We start from the raw sequence: 23,162 nt of genomic DNA on the forward strand, positions 1-23,162 counted from the left end.
GTGAGTCAGAAAGAGAAAAACAAATATTGGATATTAACGCATATATATGGAAGCTAGAAAGTTGGTACTGATGAACCTGTTTGCAGGGCAGCAATGGAGACACAGACATAGAGAACAGACTTACGAATACAGGCGGTGGCGGGGAGGAGGGAGAGGGTGGAGGAATGGAGAAGAGTACTTGGAAATTGACATTCCCATATGTAAAATAGACAGCCAATGGGAACTTGCTCTGTGACTCGGGGAACTCAACCCAGAGCTTGGTAACAGCCTAGAGGGTGGGATGGGGTAGGAGGTGGGAGGGAGGTCTAAGAGGGAGGGGACATATGTGTCCCTATGATTGATTCATGTTGATGTATGGCAGAAACCAACACAATATTGTAAAGCAATTATCCTTCAATTAAAAATAACTAAATTTAAAAAAAGAAAATAAGACGGTCTCCTTTAAGCGTGGCTTGCAGAGTCAGGCTGTTAGGTACCTCCAGGTTCATGAGTGCTGCATCTTGGTGGATTGCTCCTTCTGTTATCTGGTGTTTTTGCCTTGAGTTCTAGTTAGTCTGATATAAATGAGCCAGCTTTCTCTTTATTATCGTTATGTGGTGCATCTTTCTAGTTCATTTATATTCACACTTTCTCTTTCAGTGTTGTTTTAATTTGGTCTCCCGTAAGCGGCATATAGCTGGATTTTTTTTTTAATTCACTCTGATAACCTTTACTGTACCGTCCTTAGTCATTCAGTCGTGTCTGACTCTTTGTGGCCTCGTGGACTGTAGCCCACCAGGCTCCTCCTTGGAGATTCTCCAGGCAAGAACACTGAAGTGGGTTGCCATGCCCTTCTCCAGGAGATCTTCCCAACCCAGGGATTGAACCTAGGTCTTCAACATTGCAGACGGATTCTTTACCATCTGAACCACAAGAGAAGCCCAGTGATATATTCAAATATGTCACAAGAAAATTTATTGTGACATACTTGAATCTCTGCTTCCTTTTTTGGGTTTTCTCCTTACCATAATTTTTTTAATTTTGGAAATTTCCTCTTTTCTATCTTCTACTGTACTAACGAGATTTCCATTACTTATAGTATTTTAATAAATACAAATTTACTTGCTGATTTCAGTGGTTCCCTTTAATTTTTAAAACATACCTATTTAACCCTGAACTTTTTTAAAACAAAGGCTAAAGTTGTGCATCCTCTTCACTATTGCACAGGCCTCAGATTAAACATGGCATTTCTTTCCATTTTAGTATTGCTGTGTGGAGCTTGAATTTTCCCCTTTTAAATACAAAAAAAAAGAAAAAAAGGTTAATATGTATACCCTTATGGTCAATAATTAATTAAACTTATTGATAAGTGTAATCAATTTCTATTCATTATTTCTTATGATTTGGGCTTACTTTTCTTTGTGAGTGAAAGTGAAAGTTGCTCAATTATGTCCGACTCTTTGGACCCCACGGACTTTACATTCCGTGGAATTCTCCAGGCCAGAATACTCGAGTGGGTAGCCTTTCCCTTCTCCAGGGGATCTTCCCAACCCAGGGATCGAACCCAGATCTCCCGCTTTGCAGGTGGATTCTTTACCAGCTGAGCCACATACCATTCTTTAATATTTTTAAATGAGTTTTTTTTTTTTTACTCTGTTCTTATGATAAGAAATCTACTGTCAATGCAGTTTTCACCTCTTTCTGGATAAGATAATAGATATTTCCTCTCTGGAAATTTTGAGCTAAATTTCTTTACTGCTAATGCTGTGCTGTTTTACTTCAGTCTGTCTGGAGGGCATGGGTTTTCTCTCTCCATCTTGAACTATGAAGACGCTTCAGGGGGACTCAGAACTGAATATTGGTTTTAGCAAGGTCAATAGGGGAGGCAGGGTTGGACAGGGAGAATGCCTGATTAGAATGGTAATACTTGGCAATTATGTTTAGTCCTTTCATGAGTGGGCAAAGGTGAGGCTTTATTTACCCCCACCAACTCCTGGCTTTAAGCAGTAAACTGACTTTTATTCCCTGCCTCAGGTGGAACTGTTTAATTTTCTTTACTCTGCAGACACTAAGCAGTAACCTCAGTCTACTTTTATTCCTGGGGCATTGTTGACTTATGGTTGTGGAGATGTTTATCCTTGAGCCAGCTATACAGTGTTTGTTTTCTGCTTTATCTCTTATTGCTATGAATTTAGCCCCAAAATTGTATCAAAGCATGTCTCTGGAGCCGTATGATTGACTGGAAGTTCCTTACACTCTTCAAACATTTGAATGTTGCGGACGGAGTGTTAGTTAACTATTTCTGTGAGACAAACCATCCCAAGTCTCAGTGGATTAAAACAGTAACTATTTAAGTTATGATTCTGCATATCAGAAATTTAGGGTGGATCAGCTGTACATTCTTCTGGTTTTTGCTAAGTTCTTTCATGCATCCATGGTCAGCTAGAGGTCAGCTAAGGAGCTTTGCACCTGGGGATTAACTGGTTTCAGCTAATGCCAACAGGGGTGACAGGATTGACTGGGCCATGTGGTCATTCACTACTGCTTCCTTTTTTTGAGGCTCACTCAAGCTTGTTCACTGGTAGCTGAGCAGAGTTCTAAGAGAGAGAACAAAAACTCACAAAACCTCTTAAAAGTTAGACTTATAAAGGGCACAACATCACTTCTGCTGTGACTTATTGTACAGAGCTGGTCACATGGTCAGTCCACATTCAAAGGGTGGGAAAGTGGATTCCATCCCTTGATAGGAAGAGATGGAAAGCCACAATACAAAGGAGCATGGATGCAAAGAAGAGGATGGCCATTTTTACAAGAGACATACTACCAATGGGGTACGAAATGAAATTGTTGTGTGATTGATTTCAATTAGATATAAGGAGAAAATATATCAACAGTAGAGCATATGAGTAATTTTTGAGTGTTGTGTATATAGGAGTTAGTTAATGGCAGAGGCTCTGCATTGGATTCAGGACAACCAGTTGAGTATTTGCCATAATCAAGGTATGATCTGGGACCCATGGGAGAGTCACAGAAGAACTACTTCCTGCTTTTCAAGTAGTGATGACTTCAATAAAGAGTGCAGGGCAAGTCTCCAGCTCTATAACAAGGCAGAATATTAATACTTTGAGGTGATTGGACAAAGGAAATCTTCAGAGTGAGGTAGACTACAAATGTAGGCTGAGAACAAGAAGCCATGAAAAGATTAAAGACTCAAAAGAGACAAAGATTATAGGCAATGGTTGCATTTTGGCCAGCACCCTTGTTTAATTGGTAGAGACCAAAAAGCTAAGAAATGCATTCATCCTCAAGAAACAAAGGAAAAAAGAAACAGAATCCTAGTTCTCCCAGCTGATTCTTTTAAAAGTTAAACCAGAAAGCATTTATTGCTTTTAACTTAAAGAACACTTGTATCAACAAGAATTCTGTACACCTCAGCAAAGATGGGTCCTAGCTTGTGGTGACTCTGGCAGATTTTCAGGGTGTTAGCAAGAAACCCCTTTCATAACAAAGCCATCAATTTTTTGTGTTCTCCTGCCCAGGCCAAATGAGCCCAGGACGTAAGCCCAATGGCTGGTGCCCAGAGGGCATTGACTTGTGGGTCTTTAATCCCTGCCTCCAGAAATGGCAAGAGTTCCTTTTTTTGTGGAATTAGCTTATTCTAAAGAACTGGAGAAGGAAATGGCAACCCACTCCAGTAATCTTGCCTGGAGAATTCCATGAACAGAGGAGCCTGGCAGGCTACAGTTCATGGGGTTGCAAAGAGTCAGGCATGACTGTGCAACTATCAGTCAAAGAACTGAAGGCCACCCTTGCAAATGTCTTTTGGCCTCTTTTTCATCTGTCCACACCACCCAGTGAGTTTTTCAAACTATCAAAATTTGACTTTTGACTTTTTGACTTCCCAGAACTTACTGACTTTTCTGACTAATTCTCAGATTGAAGGCCAGACATGGCCTGGTCTTCAATATGTCTTAAAGGGCCCAAGGACCACAGTCCCCAAGGGAGCCATGTCTATCCAAGCAGTTATGCTTCATCAAGCTTTTGTTTTCCTTGGAAACCACTAGTACTCCACCCACTAGAGCAAAATGAATCTAGTACAGGTAAGTCAGACATTCCCATAATGCTCAGTGTTCTTTGCAAGGGTGGAGAGAGATGATACAGAGCTTAGTCAGTCATCGCAATACAACACTAGTGAATGTTTTTGGAAATAAATGGGAAATATTTAATAACTGTGTCATCATGCTTCTGTCCCTGAAATGAATTTAATCCAACACTGCATTATGTGTATAAATTTGTGTTACATGAAAGATTCTATTTTAAACTCAGGAACAGTGAAGAGATGGAAATAAATATATTTGAGGGTTACTCTGACTTGACCCCAGGCTTTATTTTTGTGCCTTCACCACATCTATTTAATTCCCCAATCCTTTCAATTCTGACTATATGATATTTCTAGGATCCGATCCCTTCTCTGATCCACATTGCCACTACCTTAATTTGCAACCTCATCATCTTCCAATAGGTCATTGTAAAAGCTTCTGTTATGGGTTGAATTGTGTCCCTGCCCCCAAATTTATACTCTGAAGTCTTAACACACAATACTGCAGAATGTGACTGCATTTGGACATAGGGCCTTCAAAGAGGTAATTGAAGTAAAGTGAGGTTATATCAGTGGCCCCTAGTGATCCAATATGACTGGTGTTCCCATAAGAAAAGGAGAGGGTAGACCTCTATGAAGACAGAGGGAGATGGTGGCCATCTCCAAGCCAAGGAAAGGCTTCAGAAGACCAACCCTGCTGACACCTTGATCTCAAGTTTCTAGCCTCCAGAACTGTGAGAAAATCTGTTGTTTAAGCCACTAAGTCTGTGGTGTTTGTTATGGCAAACCCTAGCAAACCTCTCTGGAGAAGGCAATGGCACCCCACTCCAGTACTCTCGCCTAGAAAATCCCATGGAGGAAGGAGCCTGGTAGGCTGCAGTCCATGGGGTCTCTAAGAGTCCGACACGACTGAGCGACTTCACTTTCACTTTTCACTTTCCTGCATTGGAGAAGGAAATGGCAACCCACTCCAGTGTTCTTGCCTGGAGAATCCCAGGGACGGGCGAGCCTGGTGGGCTGCTGTCTATGGGGTCACACAGAGTTGGACACGACTGAAGTGACTTAGCAGCAGCAGCAGCAAACCTCTCAAATTGATACTTCTAAAGAGAGGGTTACCTCTCAAATCGATACTTCTAAAAGTATCTTAATCATTAGCCTGACTGTCACTTAACTGCTAAAACCCTTCGGCCACACCTCACCCCTCAGTGTTTTCCACATCAAGTTTGCTGGAACAATAGTTCTGTGAGATGTCCCCCCAGGCTGTGAAAGTTTGGGAACTCTATAAGTCTGCATCTGGAGGAGTCACAGTGTGTGTTTGTATATTAAAGGTTCTGAGAAGTGTTATAGTCACAAAACCTGGTTATCTTGGTTTAACCCAGTGTTTGCCGTATTTATTTCACTAGAAAATTTTTTCTTGATATAATACACATTATATCTACTGCAACTTGTGTTCTGTAATACAAACCAGGACGTGCTGCTCTATACAACAGTACTTTAGCATGTCATACAGAATGAGGGCCACCAGATTTAGCAAACAAAAATTCAGGCTGTTTAGTTGAATGTGAAGTTCAGATAAGTCTAAAAAATTATTTCTCTAAAATTCAAATTAACTGACTGTCTTGGGTTTTGTCAGGCAATCCTATACAGAACCCTCTTTGACTCTCTAATGTAGTGCACAGACTGAACCAAAATGAATTTGGTAAGAAGGTTTTCTCCAGTTAACATACCAGGAAAGGATAAAGTCAAGGTCGAGTCTTGGCTTTGAGTTGGATTCTTTCAATTTGCCACCCATCGTGTTCCCTTATTCTCTCATTCTCCATCCTGGTTGTACATTAGAATCACCTGGGGAACTTTTATTTTTTTTTTTTTATTTTTTTTTATTTTTTTATTTTTTTTTTATTTTTTTAATATTATTTTATTAGTTGGAGGCCAATCACTTTACAACATTTCAGTGGGTTTTGTCATACATTGACATGAATCAGCCATATAGTTACACGTATTCCCCATCCCGATCCCCCCTCCCACCTCCCTCCCCACCCGACTCCTCAGGGTCCTCCCAGTGCACCAGGCAAGAGCACCTGACTCATGCATCCCACCTGGGCTGGTGGTCCGTTTCACCATAGATAGTATACATGCTGTTCTTTCAAAACATCCCACCCTCACGTTCTCCCCCAGAGTTCAAAAGTCTGTTCTGTACTTCTGTGTCTCTTTTTCTGTTTTGCATATAGGGTTATCGCCACCATCTATCTAAATTCCGTATATATGTGTTAGTATACTGTAATGTTCTTTATCTTTCTGGCTTACTTCACTCTGTATAATGGGCTCCAGTTTCATCCATCTCATTAGAACTGATTCAAATGAATTCTTTTTAACGGCTGAGTAATATTCCATGGTGTATATGTACCACAGCTTCCTTATCCATTCATCTGTTGATGGGCATCTGGGTTGCTTCCATGTCCTGGCTATTATAAACAGTGCTGCGATGAACATTGGGGTGCACGTGTCTCTTTCAGATCTGGATTCCTCAGTGTGTATGCCTAGAAGTGGTATTGCTGGGTCATATGGCAGTTCTATTTCCAGTTTTTTAAGAAATCTCCACACTGTTTTCCATAGTGGCTGTACTAGTTTGCATTCCCACCAACAGTGTAAGAGGGTTCCCTTTTCTCCACACCCTCTCCAGCATTTATTGCTTGTAGACTTTTGGATAGCAGCCATCCTGACTGGCGTGTAGTGGTACCTCATTGTGGTTTTGATTTGCATTTCTCTGATGATGAGTGATGTTGAGCATCTTTTCATGTGTTTGTTAGCCATCTGTATGTCTTCTTTGGAGAAATATCTGTTTAGTTCTTTGGCCCATTTTTTGATTGGGTCGTTTATTTTTCTGGAATTGAGCTTCAGGAGTTGCTTGTATATTTTTGAGATTAATCCTTTGTCTGTTTCCTCATTTGTTATTATTTTCTCCCAATCTGAGGGCTGTCTTTTCACCTTACTTATAGTTTCCTTTGTAGTGCAAAAGCTTTTAATTTTCATTAGGTCCCATTTGTTTATTTTTGCTTTTATTTCCAATATTCTGGGAGGTGGGTCATAGAAGATCTTGCTGTGATTTATGTCGGAGAGTGTTTTGCCTATCTTCTCCTCTAGGAGTTTTATAGTTTCTGGTCTTACATTTAGATCTTTAATCCATTTTGAGTTTATTTTTGTGTATGGTGTTAGAAAGTGTTCTAGTTTCATTCTTTTACAAGTGGTTGACCAGTTTTCCCAGCACCACTTGTTAAAGAGATTGTCTTTTTTCCATTGTATATCCTTGCCTCCTTTGTCAAAGATGAGGTGTCCATAGGTTCGTGGATTTATCTCTGGGCTTTCTATTCTGTTCCATTGATCTATATTTCTGTCTTTGTGCCAGTACCATACTGTCTTGATGACTGTGGCTTTGTAGTAGAGTCTGAAGTCAGGCAGGTTGATTCCTCCAGTTCCATTCTTCTTTCTCAAGATTACTTTGGCTATTCGAGGTTTTTCGTATTTCCATACAAATTGTGACATTATTTGTTCTAGTTCTGTGAAAAATACCGTTGGTAGCTTGATAGGGATTGCATTGAATCTATAGATTGCTTTGGGTAGAATAGCCATTTTGACAATATTGATTCTTCCAATCCATGAACACGGTATGTTTCTCCATCTGTTTGTGTCCTCTTTGATTTCTTTCATCAGTGTTTTATAGTTTTCTATGTATAGGTCTTTTGTTTCTTTAGGTAGATATACTCCTATGGGACACTGTAAAAGCAGTGCTAAGAGGAAGGTTCATAGCATTACAGGCACACATCAAGAAACAAGAAAAAAGCCAAATAAATAACCTAACTCTACACCTAAAGCAATTAGAGAAGGAAGAAATGAAGAACCCCAGGGTTAGCAGAAGGAAAGAAATCTTAAAAATTAGGGCAGAAATAAATGCGAAAGAAACTAAAGAGACCATAGCAAAAATCAACAAAGCTAAAAGCTGGTTTTTTGAAAAAATAAACAAAATTGACAAACCATTAGCAAGACTCATTAAGAAACAAAGAGAGAAGAACCAAATTAACAAAATAAGAAATGAAAAGGGTGAGATCACAACAGACAACACTGAAATACAAAGGATCATAAGAGACTACTACCAGCAGCTCTATGCCAATAAAATGGACAACTTGGATGAAATGGACAAATTCTTAGAAAAGTATAACTTTCCAAAACTGAACCAGGAAGAAATAGAAGATCTTAACAGAGTCATCACAAGCAAGGAAATCGAAACTGTAATCAGAAATCTTCCAGCAAACAAAAGCCCAGGACCAGATGGCTTCACAGCTGAATTCTACCAAAAATTTAGAGAAGAGCTAACACCTATCTTACTCAAACTCTTCCAGAAAATTGCAGAAGAAGGTAAACTTCCAAACTCATTCTATGAGGCCACCATCACCCTAATTCCAAAACCAGACAAAGATGCCACAAAAAAAGAAAACTACAGGCCAATATCACTGATGAACATAGATGCAAAAATCCTTAACAAAATTCTAGCAAACAGAATCCAACAACATATTAAAAAAATCATACACCATGACCAAGTGGGGTTTATCCCAGGAATGCAAGGATTCTTTAATATCCGCAAATCAATCAACGTAATACACCACATTAACAAATTGAAAGATAAAAACCATATGATTATCTCAATAGATGCAGAGAAAGCCTTTGACAAAATTCAACACTCATTTATGATTAAAACTCTCCAGAAAGCAGGAATAGAAGGAACATACCTCAACATAATAAAAGCTATATATGACAAACCCACAGCAAGCATCACCCTCAATGGTGAAAAATTGAAAGCATTTCCTCTGAAATCAGGAACAAGACAAGGATGCCCACTCTCACCACTACTATTCAACATAGTGTTGGAAGTTTTGGCCACAGCAATCAGAGCAGAAAAAGACATAAAAGGAATCCAGATAGGAAAAGAAGAAGTGAAACTCTCGCTGTTTGCAGATGACATGATCCTCTACATAGAAAACCCTAAAGATTCTTCCAGAAAATTACTAGAGCTAATCAATGAATATAGTAAAGTTGCAGGATATAAAATTAACACACAGAAATCCCTTGCATTCCTATACACTAACAATGAAAAAACAGAAAGAGAAATTAAGGAAACAATACCATTCACCTGGGGAACTTTTAAAACTATCTCCACCTCGTCTCAAACCAAGTGACTTAGAATTGGGGGGCTACTGTTTGGGCGGGGGTTGCTGAGTGTTAGGGTTGAAAGGCAGGGCTGAGAAGAGAGTGAGTCAAGTGAGGCATCCGGGGAGCAGGATTTAAGGAGGCTCTCCCTCTCAGGGCTGACCTTGTCCTTACACAAGCCCAAGAGTGAGGGCCTCCTTAAAAACCATGTCTCTGCTAGCCTCACCCTAGTTAGATCCTGTTAAAAAGAAGCAGGTGCAGGACTGTGGAGAAGAGCCTACAGGGGTGGAACTGTAGGCTGCCCTGAGCCCCCTTTCCACATTTTGATAGTTTACCAGAAAATGTCAACATTTATGAGGAACAGATATGAGCTCTAACCCATAAGCATGAGTCAGGAGAGGCTTCACAAGGCCAGGTTTTCCTGAAATGCGAACTTGCAGCCAGCTCTAGTTTTCTCTAGAAGGCCACTCCTAAAAATTACAAAATGCTGGGGTTCCTCTTTTTCAGTTCAGGCTGGTGATGTTTGAGTAGCCTCTAGTCAAAGAAGGCAATGGCACCCCACTCCAGTACTCTTGCCTGGAAAATCCCATGGACGGAGGAGCCTGGTGGGCTACAGTCCATGGGGTCTCGAAGAGTCGGACACGACTGAGCAACTTCACTTTCACTTTTCACTTTCATTCACCGGAGAAGGAAATGGCAACCCGCTCTAGTGTTCTTGCCTGGAGAATCCCAGGGACGGGGGCCTGGTGGGCTGCCGTCTATGCAGTCACACAGAGTTGGACACAACTGACGTGACTTAGCAGCAGCAGTCCCTGGCAACCCATAGCTTCTGTTTATTAGGTATGGTTTTAACCTTCTGAAAATGTAATGAAAGTATATGCTTCACTTTTCTCTCCAAGGTTTGTAGATGCTCATCCCCACTCATGGTCCCTCCTCCTCCGTGCTTTCTGCTTTTTTGTCAGTGATTTCACACCCCATCACTGAGAGTCTGGTCAGAAAGGAGCATCGTTAATCCTCGCTGGAGGCAGCACGTGGGCAGCTTGCCTGAGAGCAATGGGGGCCAGCCTGGCTTTGGGTGGCCACGTCTGGACCCTCTCTTTCTTCACCGGCCTCTGGGTTCCATGCGCACTTTACCCCATTCCACTGTTACTGGCTGGCAGCCAGATCCTTAACTGCTGTTCCCAGAGACTCTGCAGGTTTTCAGACACCAGGGAAAGAAACTTTGTAATTTTCCAGTGCTGGGAAAAGATAGTATTAGTTGATGGGAGCTCCCCAGCATAGTCAAAGTTAACTTTTTCTATTGTGATAATTGAGTGATTTTCAAGGATGTTCTTCTTATAATTGGATACAAAACCTACCTCCGCAGTGTGCTGACACTCCAGGTACAGAAGTGACTAAGGCCTCACCCCTGACCTTGATCCCCAGGGGTGAAAGCCACAATCAAAGTAAAATTACAATAAACATCAGCCAGTGTTAGAACTTAAAAGAATGTGCCATTGAATCCCTGACTTAAAAATGACCAACTTAACCTGAGGAAGATTTCTAAGGGAGGTGACCTTTGAGGAAAATTTGGAAGAGAAAAACACAAAGGAAAGGGTCAGATAAGGCAAAGTTTATGGCAATTTCCAAGTAATATCAAGATCACAGAATCCTGTGGGTGTATCTCACTTGGCTTAATAGCTGCGTCCCTGTAAAATTTCACATAAATGGAATTTTTTAAAAATTAAATCATTGTAAGTGCATAAGAAAGATTGCTAAAGAAAAGAAGCCTGAAGGACCATATTTTATAAAGTGAACGATATTTACGGAATGCACATCATCCCTCCCACACAATACACTGATCTTATTTTTATAAGCTTGCTGTTTTTCACAGGCTGGATTTTCAGGAGGTGGGGGTGCCTGTTACTTATAATGATGACTGGTCTGAAGTCATAGTTCTCAGAAACTACTTTCCTAATGCTCTCTGAGGAGTATGAGCAGCTTCCAGGGTTTGGTGGAAACTTTTAGCTGAGGAAATCAGTCCTGTGTGTAAACTGATCCAGAACCCTCCTCCAGAGGCCTACCTCCAGACTGATGTGGGCTCTGGGGTACCCAGAAACATTGTCAACGACTCAACGTTGGAAGAGCTGATGGGGGACACACTGAGGCTAAATGTTGCCAAATGCAACAAGAACCCGCAGTATGGTGTGATGGATAGAAGCATAAGATGTGGAGCCACACTTCTCCGCCTGTGCCTTTCTCCTCTGGCTGGGTGACTGACTCCCGGAACCTCAGTATCTGTAGGATGGGGCGATTATCATAGTCCTACCTCACAGTAGCACCTGGAATACAGAAAGTGCTCAAAAAGTGCTCAAATTGTTGGTTGAGCTCTAGACAGGAAAGGAAAAAAATTAAAAAACCAAAGATGCTTATGTCTACTGGGTGGTGGTCTATTTCAAGTACGTGCTTTCATTTAATCCTTGTGTCACATGCACACACAAAGGTACTAATATTATTCCTACTTCTCAATAGAAACTAAAATTCAGAAAGGTTAAGCAGTTTTCCTAATGTCACATAGCAGATAAGATACAAAAGCAGATATCTGAGGCCAGTCTTTCTTTTTACCCTGTCTCAGGCCTGAGGAGACCAAAGCCTGAAAGTGACTTTTCAAAGATGATGACTTAGAGCCTGGAGGGTATTTGGATTTAGAAATAAAATTGATTCAGGAAGTTACATCAAGGAAATAAGGGAGGGAAATTCTTTTATTTCACAAAAATTTATGAGACTCCACAGTGTGCTGACACTCCAGGTACAGAAGTGACTAAAGCCTCACCCCTGACATTAATCCCCAGAGGTGAAAGCCACAGTCAAAGTAAAATTACAATAAACATCAGCCAGTGTTAGAACTTAAAAGAATGTGCCATTGAATCCCTGACTTAAAAATGACCAACTTAACCTGAGGAAGTTTTCTAAGGGAGGTGACCTTTGAGGGCTTTACACTTATGATCTTATTCACTCCCCCTGTACTTGGGAAAGTGGGCAATATTATTACCCTGGGGCAGGGAGCACTAGTTACCAGAATCTAAAGCCCCTTCTTGGACTTCCCAGGTGGCACTGGTGGTAAAGAATCTGCCTGCCAATGCAGGGGAGACAGTTTTAATCCCTGAGTCGGGAGACCCCCTAGAGAAGGAAATGGCAGCTCACTCCAACATTCCTGCCTGGAGAATCCCATGGACAGAGCTGCCTGGTGGGCTACAGTCCATCGGGTCACAAAGAGTCAGACATGACTGAAGTGATTTAGCAGCAGCAGCAAAGCCCCTTCTTACTTATGAAGAGAGCCCTGACTATCTTGGGGAGGCAATATGGCCAGTTCAAAATCTACATCTTCTGGATTCCTTTGCAGGCACCTCTGGGCCATAAGATGGAAGCAGGGGTCATTGGGTTAGACCACGAAAAAGGTTCTTTAAAAGGTTGTAGACTGGTCACATGGGCTTTTTCTTGCTCTTTCCCCCTGCTTCCTGCTTCTTTCCTAGAGTACAGATTTGATGACTAAGTCTCCAGCACTAACTTGTGACCTTGAGAAAGGAAGCCTCAAGCTAGTGATGGCAGGACAGAAGGAGCTTACGACCCTGATGACCATGACTTACTGTCCCAGCCTCAGACTGGCTCCTTCCAGACTTGTTTGTTTAAAAGAAGGCAAAATAAACTTTTATCTTATTTAGGCCTGTGTTATTTTTGGTTATTGTTGCTAGCATTTGACCCAGTACCGAACTGGCATGTGGCCCTGAGAGTGTTAGGAGGTGGTGCTGAGATCTAAACTCCAGCAGCCTGACTCTCCAACCCACATTCTGATCTACTGCTGGGGCAAGCCATTGGATCCAGTGCAACCCAATGGCCTAGAGTGTTTTCTTGAAATTGTAATCCCTTTCTGCCCACTGTTTAGCCCTGGCACCAAGTGCACGGCCTAGTACTCAGCAGCACTCAATAATGTATGTTGAGTGAATACCAAATAATTGCCCCTCAACCATTTGCCCAATAAAAATGTTTTTCTGAGGATGGTCCCTGCTTCTTAGTTATCCCCAGGTCAGTGTCAGTATGAAGTTTGTGAGAAATCTGAAGTGCTTTGACATGTTAAAAGAAGGAAAAGAATAATAGAAGTGATAGATAATAAAAACTTGAAGATATAAACCTCATTTAATTAAGTAGAATTCTTTTAATGGTGAAGCAAAATTGCATATTTTTGGAGGCAACACTAAAAATGTATTTAAATGATGAAAGCAAGTGTTTCTATCCCGTCCTTTTTTTAACTTATTAAAAAATTTTTTTATTTATCTTTTTACTGATTTAAAAAAATATAAAATATGACTTTATAAATACTTAAAAGTGAAGTCCCCTTGTAACTCCTTCTATACATCAAAACACACTAAATATTTTGTAAATGAGCTCATGGTGTATGTCCTATTTTGCAACCTTTACTTTTTTCAATTAACATCATATTTTGGACATTTCCCAATGCCTTGCATTTAAATTGACTTGGTTTTATTTAAGGCAGAAGGGTGTCTTTTATCCCTATGGTCTTCTTTAAAAATTGCATTTGGATGTATCTTTGACTTTGCTCTTAAAGTGTCATCAGGAATTTGTAAGAGGTGGTTGATGAGAAGGGCATCAGAGATTAACTTACCCCCAGCCAGACTCAGCTGGGCTCTGGAGTAGTCAGGCTGAAAAATGATCAGCTTTAGAAATAAAAATATTCTGGATCAATGTTTTGTGGGGAGCAAGTCATGAAGCTCCGAGTCAAGAGCAAACAACTTAGACCTGTCAGGATAGTCAATAAGCTTCTAGGATCCCTGATAAAAGCCCCCTCTGCTCCCTTGCTGGCATCTGTGGGCCTAGGGGTGGGATGAGGGAGAAGCAGGTAGCATCCTGCAACCCCATAGAGAGTCTGTTCCTTGACCGGCCTTCTCCCGGAGCATGGAGAGCCCTTGGGGTACTGGGCACTTAGCATTTTGGACTCAGGTATGGAGAGAAAATGGTCCAAAACAGAAGTCTGCTGATGTGACTGCTGCCCTTTAGAGTTTAAGCTCTAGATGAGGAGCTGAATGCTATGAATCTCACTCCCACCACTCCACCCACATCAGACATGCTCATTGTCCACATGATTGCCCCAAACCCATCAATCAACCTACCCAGCTACTGTAACCTGAGCTTGCTTGGTAAATGTTGAGAGCAGCTGCTGTAAGCTTGGGTAGCCAGCTAGGCACAACCGAGAAGACTTTGGGGAAGAGGCGAGTTAATCAGCAAGCAGGACTTTAAAAGAGGGAAGGAAGTGCAGGGGTCAGGGCCCCGGCAGCACAGATGCACAGATGTGCAGCTGGTGTGCAGGCTGTGGTGGTGGGCTGGAGCGGTGGGGAGGTGAAGGGACTCAGGAAATTGATGCAGGCAAGAAGGAATCAATGGGGAAGCATGAAGGCAGGAAGGAGAGCTTCAGATGGGGAATGGGCAGGGAAAAGAGTGGAGGTGTGAGAGGCTTTTGAATCTCTGTCGATGAGATTGACTTGGGTAGATGGGCAACAGGGATGAGCTGTGCCTTGGGCAGGGGCACCCCCAAGGAGAGCCAGGCAGGCCACAGCTGCACCTGCTGAGCCCATTCATACCCTGCATCTGGAAGGCAGCAGCTCCACCAGGAACTTGCCAGCACCTCTCTTGTGCAAGCTGAGAGAGATTCACCCACTCTGCAGCCAGCATGATTGCTTCATGGGCAGAGTGGTTCAGGAAATTCTAGTTGTCCAGTTGACCCAACTAGTATTTTTCCCTCCAAGATGGCAAAACAGCTGGGCCTGCCTTCGCATCCACAGTGTCAGGTCCTCCAGGCAGAGAGCACCGGGATCGCTGGAGTCAAACGATGCTGGGTCCGCAGACTGAGAGCAGTGAGAAAGGGCGCGCATCAGGGGAGCCGTGGAGCATCTCAGTGAGAGGAAAAGACCAAGACCTCACAGAAGCAACGTGGAATGACCTAGAGATTACCATACTGAGTGCAATAAGTCAGAAAGAGAAAGACAAATACCGTATGATATCACTTATGTGTGGGATCTAAAACGTGACACAAATGAACCTACCTATGAAACAGAAACTGAGTCACAGACAAAATAGACTGGTGGCTGCCGGGAGGAGGGCATTGGGGGATGAATAGAGTGGGAAGTTGGGGTTAGCAGGTGTAAGCTATTATATATAGAATGGGCAAACAGTAAGGTCTTGCTATATAGCATAGGGAACTATATTCAATATCCTGAGATAAACCATAATGGAAAAGAATATTAAAAGAATGTATATATGTGTGTATATATATAAATATATACATATAACTGAATCACTTTGCTGTATAGTGGAAATTAACACAGCATTGTAAAGCAACTATATTTCAGTTTTAAAAATACATTGATATAAAAAGGATTTGGGCTCAGGTTTGGTGATTTGGGGGAATGTGCGAAGATGGGCAACTTGTTCTGGATTGGGTGTTATCAGGAAACAAGAATAATTCTATGATTGGATATCTTAATCATTCTTACCTAGAAGACAAGGAGAAATGAGATGTCTAAGGCTATAAATAGTAAAGAAACGGCAGCCACTCACATTAGCCAGGAAAGGGGGCAGCTTTGGTGATTTATATGATTTAGACAATGTTGTTCTTTTTGTCTGGGTCAAGCCATGATTATGAAGTATTCCTGTTTTGTTTTTCTCCCTCATGGTCACAGAGTGGCCTTGTCTGATGACGGTGTTCTATGGAGAGAGCTATGTTTAACAGGAGAACACCATGGCCCCACTGTGAGTGCCAGGCTGGGTCCTTGCTCTTTGGAGTTGCTTTCTGTTTTCTTGATAAGAACCAAGGACCATGTCTAAAGGCAGCCAGGAATCCTAGAGAGAAAAGAGTCTGAGGGCTTGCGATGCTCATGTCTAAATGGAAGCTCTTCCTGGAAGGCTGGAAAAGACGCCTGGGAAGCCAGGTGCTCGTGCTGTAAGGCTGCCCCTAGTCCATTCATTCTGTTAACAAACATTTACTGAGCAGTTAATATACTCGGGCACTTGGGACAGAGCTGTGAGCCAGACAGTCCTCCCGGAGTGTCCACATTAGTGAGGGGTGCACATAATATGAGTAAACAATAAAGAAGATAGTCTTGGGTAGTCATGGATTTTATCATGCAAGTAAAAGTAGTTGATAGAGAAGAGAGTGATTAGGGGGATACCATTTTGGAGAGGTGGTCAGTTACACTCTCTCTGAGGAGGTGATAAGAAGGTGCCATGTGAAATTCTGGGGTTAGAGTATTTTGAGCAGAGGAAACAGGAAGTGTCAAGGCTTCTAAGAACAGGAAGAAGATACATGTATCTGCAAGGTGATGAGTGAGAGTGAGATGGACCAAGACGAGGTCAGAGAGGTAGGCTGGATCTCGGAGTCTGGGTTTTTTTTTTCCCCAAGTCCTAGAGACGATCAGAAGACTTAAGAGGGAAGAACCAAGGACCTCACATCTCCTCTGAGATAGCAGAGGTGTGCAGCTTATTGACCTCTCTCTGTGTCCCAAGTCCTGTCTCTTACCAGCCACAGCCCTTCCCTCCAGGTCTGGGGTTTAGGATATACCAGGAATAGCCTGGGCTTTTCCTTACCTGCTGAAGTCAATCATTGTTTAGAAGGGTGTGTTAGTTTCCTATTCCTGCTGTAACAAATTACTGCAACTTAGTAGCTTAAAACAGCACCTTTTAATTTCAGTTCTGGAAGTCAGAAATCCTAAAATCAAGGTGTGAGCAGGGCTGTGTTCCTTATAGAGGTAGAATCTGTTTCTTTTGTCATTGTTGCTGGCCACACCATGCAGCCTGCAGCATCTTAGCTCCCCGACCAGACCTGCATCCCCTACATTGGATGCTCAGAATCTTAACCACAGGACCGTCAGGGAAATCCCAGAATCTGTTTCTTCTGGATCTATCTGTTTCTTTTAGAGACCACCTGCATTCCTTGACTTGTGGCTCCTCCCTCTATTTCAAAGCTGACCGCCTAGCAACCTTCAAATCTCTCTATGACCTCTCCTTCCACCGTCACAGCTCATGCTCTGATTTTGACTCTCCTCCTCTTATCAGGTCCCTTGTGATTATATTTGGCTCAGGCAAATCATTCAGGATAATCTCTGGATCTCCAGATACTTCAATTAATCACAACTGCAGTTGAAAAATTACATTTTGCTGTGTAAGGTAACAGAGTCACAGGTTTGAGGAATTAGCGCTTTAACATCTTTGGAAGCCCTCCTAAGACAGCGAGCTGGAGAGCAGAAAATGAAATCTGACCCAAGTCATTCTACTGCTGCTGCTGCTAAGTTGCTTCAGTCGTGTCCAACTCTATGTGACCCCATAGACAGCAGCCCACCAGGCTTCCCCGTCCCTGGGATTCTCCAGGCAAGAACACTGGAGTGGGCTGCCGTTTCCTTCTCCAGTGCATGAAAATGAAAAGTGAAAGTGAAGTCGCTCAGTCGTGTCCGGCTCTTTGCGACCCCATGGACTGCAGCCTACCAGGCTCCTCCACCCGTGGGATTTTCCAGGCAAGAGTACTGGAGTGGGGTGCCATTGCCTTCTCCGAGCCATTCTACTAGGATGTGTCATTTAACCAGTATGGATCTGCTTATTTGCTGTAAAAATAGGATGGGGACTTCCTGGTGGTCCAATGGCTAAGACTCCACACTCCCAATGCAGGAGCCCAGGTTTGACCCTGGGTCAGGAAACTAGATCCCATATGCTGCAATGAAGACTTGGTGCAGCCAAGTAAATAAATATTAAAATAAAAATAGGATGAATACTTGCCCCATCTACCTCAAGAAGTTGTTATATCACACAGATTAAGGTAGCATATTTGAAAAAATAAGAAATGCTATAAAATATAGAGAGTAATTATGAAGTAGTTATGAATTATGTAATTAATTATGAATTACCAAGCCTATGAAACATGGGTATGAAAGCAGTATTATATACTAATATAAAACACTGGACTTGAGAGAGCTGGGTTTGAGTCTTGCTTTCCAAAATACTTGCTGTTACTTTGAACAGGTCACTTAACATCTTTGGGTTTCACTGTGTGTGAAATTTGAAAAATGCTATCTTCTCATTAGGGCTTCCCAGGTGGTTTAGTGGTAAATGCAGGAGATGCAAGAGGCGCGGCTTTGATCCCTTGGTGGGGGAGATCCCCTGGAGGAGGTAATGGCAGCTCACTCCAGTATTCTTGCCTGTGAAATAACATGGACAGAGGAGCTTGGTGGGCTACAGACCACAGAGTCACAGAGTCAGACACGACTGAACAACTGAGCATGCACACGTCTTCTCACTAACATTATTGTAGGGCTTAAATTAAGTAACATTGGCAGCGGCGCTTTGTGAAACGCTACACAAATGTCGTTTGTTGAATATTCCATAGGCAGTCACCCAAATACTTCTTCCTTGATGCATGATGAATCCGGGCAACAGGGACGTACTTGTCAGACCAATGCCAACAGGTCTGAATCTCCACTGTACGAAGTGAATAAGAAATGAAGAGGAGAAACAAGGGCCTCTCTCTTCCCTCTCCCTTCAGCTACTGAGGAACCAAAAGGCAGCAGGAAGAAACTACAGCATTTAAAATGGCCATTTGAGAAAATGCAAAGTATGCCCATTGAGAATATAGAACCTTCCTGCAATAAAGAGGTTTCGATCGAGGTGGACTTTCTCTGTAAGAATCACCTCTGGTCACAAGATTAAAATAAGTTGCTCAAGAGCTGCCTTACTCATTCCGTACCTGTTACCTAACCATGAGCATAGCACTTGGTTAGAAATGGTCATGAAACATGCCTCCTGCGTGTGGGCTATAGACTCACACATATTTATTCAGTACATCATTTCTGAGCACTGAACTATGCACTAAACACTCTCGGTGCTGGCGACAAAGTGGGAGGGAAAGACAGAAAACCCTCGACCCTCCTGGAGCTTGTAAGTTGAGGAAATGAATGCTAATCAAACAATTCCACAGAAGAATGTAAAAGGACAATCCAAACTCCCCCAAGGCAAGTCCAAGGCCTCTGGTGCTGGGGGAACTGAGCACAGAGGTCCTAACGTGGCCTCCAGAAAGTAACAACTGAGCTGAGATCTAAAGGCTGAGCCAGTGTATTTAGAGGAAAATGGACAGAGGAGTTTTCCAGACTGAAGGAACCGCATGTACCAAGGCAAAGAGGAAGCATGGGATGCCTGAAGACCTTAGGTAAGGCCAGTGTGGCTGGACTCCTTGAGTGAGGGGTACAGTGGTCGGGATATAGACTGGAGGGCCATGTGGGGTAGTTCCAGCCACAGGGGTCATCAAGTGGGCAGACTGGGTGACCGACAAAGTCAGGACATAGTGTTTTACCCAGTCCCAGGTTTTGTTTTGATTTTATTGTTTCCAGGAGTATCTGTGGTTGCACTTCCATAACCTGAAAAATTCTTTAAATGTGTAATAATCACAGGATATAATTCTCACTAGATTAAGAGAAGCACCTTAGGTCACCTTGTGTGGGTGAAGAGTGCCTTAGGAGTCCATACCTGGCCCTGCAAACTGGCTCCAAGACAGACCAAATACTATTGAAACTCACTGTTAATAACTTCTGTCTCACTCTTGTGTTTTCCCAAACATCTAATGCCATGATCACATTTGACTCCCCACAAATAGCGTGAAAGTGAAAGTGTTAGTCGTTCAGTCATGTCCAGTTCTTTGCAAACCCATGGACTGTAGCCCACCAGGCTCCCCTGTCCATGTATTTCTCCAGGCAAGAAAACTGGAGTGGGTAGCCATTCCTTCTCCAGGGGATCTTCCCAATCTGGGTCTCCTGCATTGCAGGTGGATCCTTTGCCGTCTGAGCCACCAGGAAAGCCAATTTGAGCAAACTTTGGGAGGCAGTGAAGGACAGAGGAGCCTGGTATCGCAGTCAAACACAACTTAACTACTGAACAACAGCAGAGTAAGTGTGAAGTAGGGCATTTTAACAGTGAGGAAGATGTCCAGTGACTTGACTCAAATTCCATCTGCCCCGAGGGGACACTTGAACTGACATGAACTGCTTCTAGATTAAAATGGTTTTTCCCACAGACCACCACTGAGTCACCTACAAACTCTCTGTGACCTCCTCTATGTCATGGAACTCTAGAATTTTCCAAGTTGTAGGGAAACTTGACAATCAACCGACTTGTTCAATTTTCTCATTTGGAAATTTCAGGAAGTTTGAAAAAATTTGAGAAGCCATAATATTTCAGAAAGACTATAAAAGTGGTATTTTCCACTAAAGGAAGAGGGAAGTCATTACCGAGTTCTGTCTAGTGACTCACTGTTGGCTCCCTAGCACATGCCATGTAACGGAAAGGCTCTCCTCCCATCACTAGTAGCACTGACCTTAGGAGGCCCATCACTTTCCTTGGTACCCTCTGTTTTCTCAATATAAAATAAAAATGTAAAGTGACTACAACTGATGACAACAAATAATCTTATAATTCAACACATACACACAGAGAATTGAGACAAAAGTTCCAATAATATGTACTTATCCTTACTAGAGCAATGTATGCTTTTCTTTAAAAAAAAAAAAACTTTTAACTTTATATTGGAGTATTGCTAATTAGTCATGGTGTAATAGTTTCAGGTGGACCGCAAAGGGACTCAGCAATACATATATATGTACCCAGTCTCCCCCAGACTCCCCTCCTGTTCAGGCTGCCACGTAACATTGAGCAGAGTTCCCTGTGCTATACAGTAGGTCCTTGTTGGTCATCCATTTCAAATATAGCAGTGTGTACACGACCATTCCAAACTGCCTAACAATCCCCTCCTCCCACCCTTCTCCGCCGGCAACTGTAAATTTGTTCTCTGTGAGTCCGTTTCTGTTTTATAAATGAGTTCATTCACTTTTCTATTCTACTTTTTCAGAAAAAGCTCTTGGCAATCCGCTAAACTGATTTTACTACCCACTAGAGTTTGAAATCCTCAGCTTGTCAAACTCTGGACTGGATCCCCTCTGAGATGCCTCCTAGTCTGGTTCCCTGACATTGCTCAGGGCTGCCCAGAATCCTTTAAGGCAAGTAGCTACTGTCTCTGAACCTGGCAGCTCCAGAGTGACTTGGAGGTTGACACTATCAGTTTTTTGGCCTCAGCAACTAGCACTGGCTGCCCTTGTGGCGGTTTGTCCCTCCGTGGATAAACAGAGCATGAACATGGCCTTCTGATTACAGATGGCTGAGATCTGGTGGAGAAAGATCTACATTCAAACTGTAGAGTTAGAGAACTTGGCCAGTCTCTGCCAGCTCCCAGCCCAGATGCCCACATGCCACACACACTACATATACACACCACACACCTCACCCATGAACATACAGCCCTCATAGTTGTCCACTTATTCACCACACATGCACACAGACCTCTTACACGCTATACACATGTACGCATGCCATGTGTATACACACACACACTCACCATATAGTACATATATCTTCCACAACATACATACACACAGACCACAAACACACACATTGGTACTTCAACAATGACACCACTGAAGCACTTTGTTTTTAAAAATTGCACTCTTTTAAAGAAAATCAAATACTATTACTATGGTATTTCACATATTTTTTTTCAAATTTAATTAAATTCTCACTTTATGAGTGGTAATTTTCCATTTTTTTTATTCTAGTCTATAATAGCTTAACACTGTATATTAATGTTTATATCTTGAATAATTTACACAATTCCTTAATGTTTTGAAAGAGACTTATAAATGCATGCTTTTTCAAAAGTACTGCACATCTTGTTTCACTAATGTTTTAAATTTTATGAATTCTGAAGATTTTAAACTCTAATAACAGTATCAAGGCCAGTATTTCACCATGAAGCAAAGTAGGTCTTGAAATCTGAACATCACCATTTTGCCTTAGAACTGCCATCACCCACAGGGAGGTGGAGAAATACTGGTTTTCACGTCCTCATGATGATTCTGAAGCTGCTTTCAGTGTCTCGATCAGTGCCTGGCATCTGGAAACCTTGCAGGAAATGTCTGGTGAGAGAGTGGCTGAAAAGGAAAAGGGGAAGTGGGGAACAAGAGAAGAAAGAAAAGAAAAGAAGAAAGAAGAGGGAGAGAGACAGAGGAAGAAGGGGAGTGAATGAGCCAACGAGTGGAGTGGGTAGAGCAAGTGAGATAGAACAACTGTATATTGCTTCTGCCTTAGACGTCTTTCCCCATGGAAAATGGAAACCAAAGACCATTTCCATGATGGATCTTGTTCAAAATATTATTGCTGGAACCCACCTGGTAAAGTGGCAATTTTGTGGGATGTTCATGGAAAATTCAGCTTTCCATCTGCTAGAGGAAGCAAATCTTGCTGAGACATTTGACAGACACACAGTTGTTTCGTCTTGGACATGCACTTTTCCATGGTAACAGAACCCATGTCACGGAAATATATGCGTCACTCATCTAAATTGTTTTCTTTGCATCTCTAAGGATCACACATGAGTTTTGGAAGGAAGGATAGGGTTTTTTTTTTTTCCTTTTTTGAAGGATAGGGTTTTATTGTTCCTTTTAATGATAAAACATTTTAAATGGTCATTGTTTTTGAATCATCAGAAGATACAGATAACTATAAATAAGAAAACAAAGATTACATATTAGTCAAAACATCCAGAGGTGATAATTATTAACATTTGGTATTCCAGATTTTATTTTAATACAAAAAATAGATGTATATATTATATATACATATACATGTATTACATTACATAATCTTTTGGTTCATTGAATATGTTGAGGACATCTCTGTCCACTTTTAAAAATATTATTACACAGCTTTCTGTTCTCCTATGGAAAATATTTAAGTTTGCCAATTTTTG

The sequence above is a fragment of the Muntiacus reevesi genome, chromosome 7 (genome assembly GCF_963930625.1).
Source record: "Muntiacus reevesi chromosome 7, mMunRee1.1, whole genome shotgun sequence".
NCBI lineage: Eukaryota > Metazoa > Chordata > Mammalia > Artiodactyla > Cervidae > Muntiacus > Muntiacus reevesi.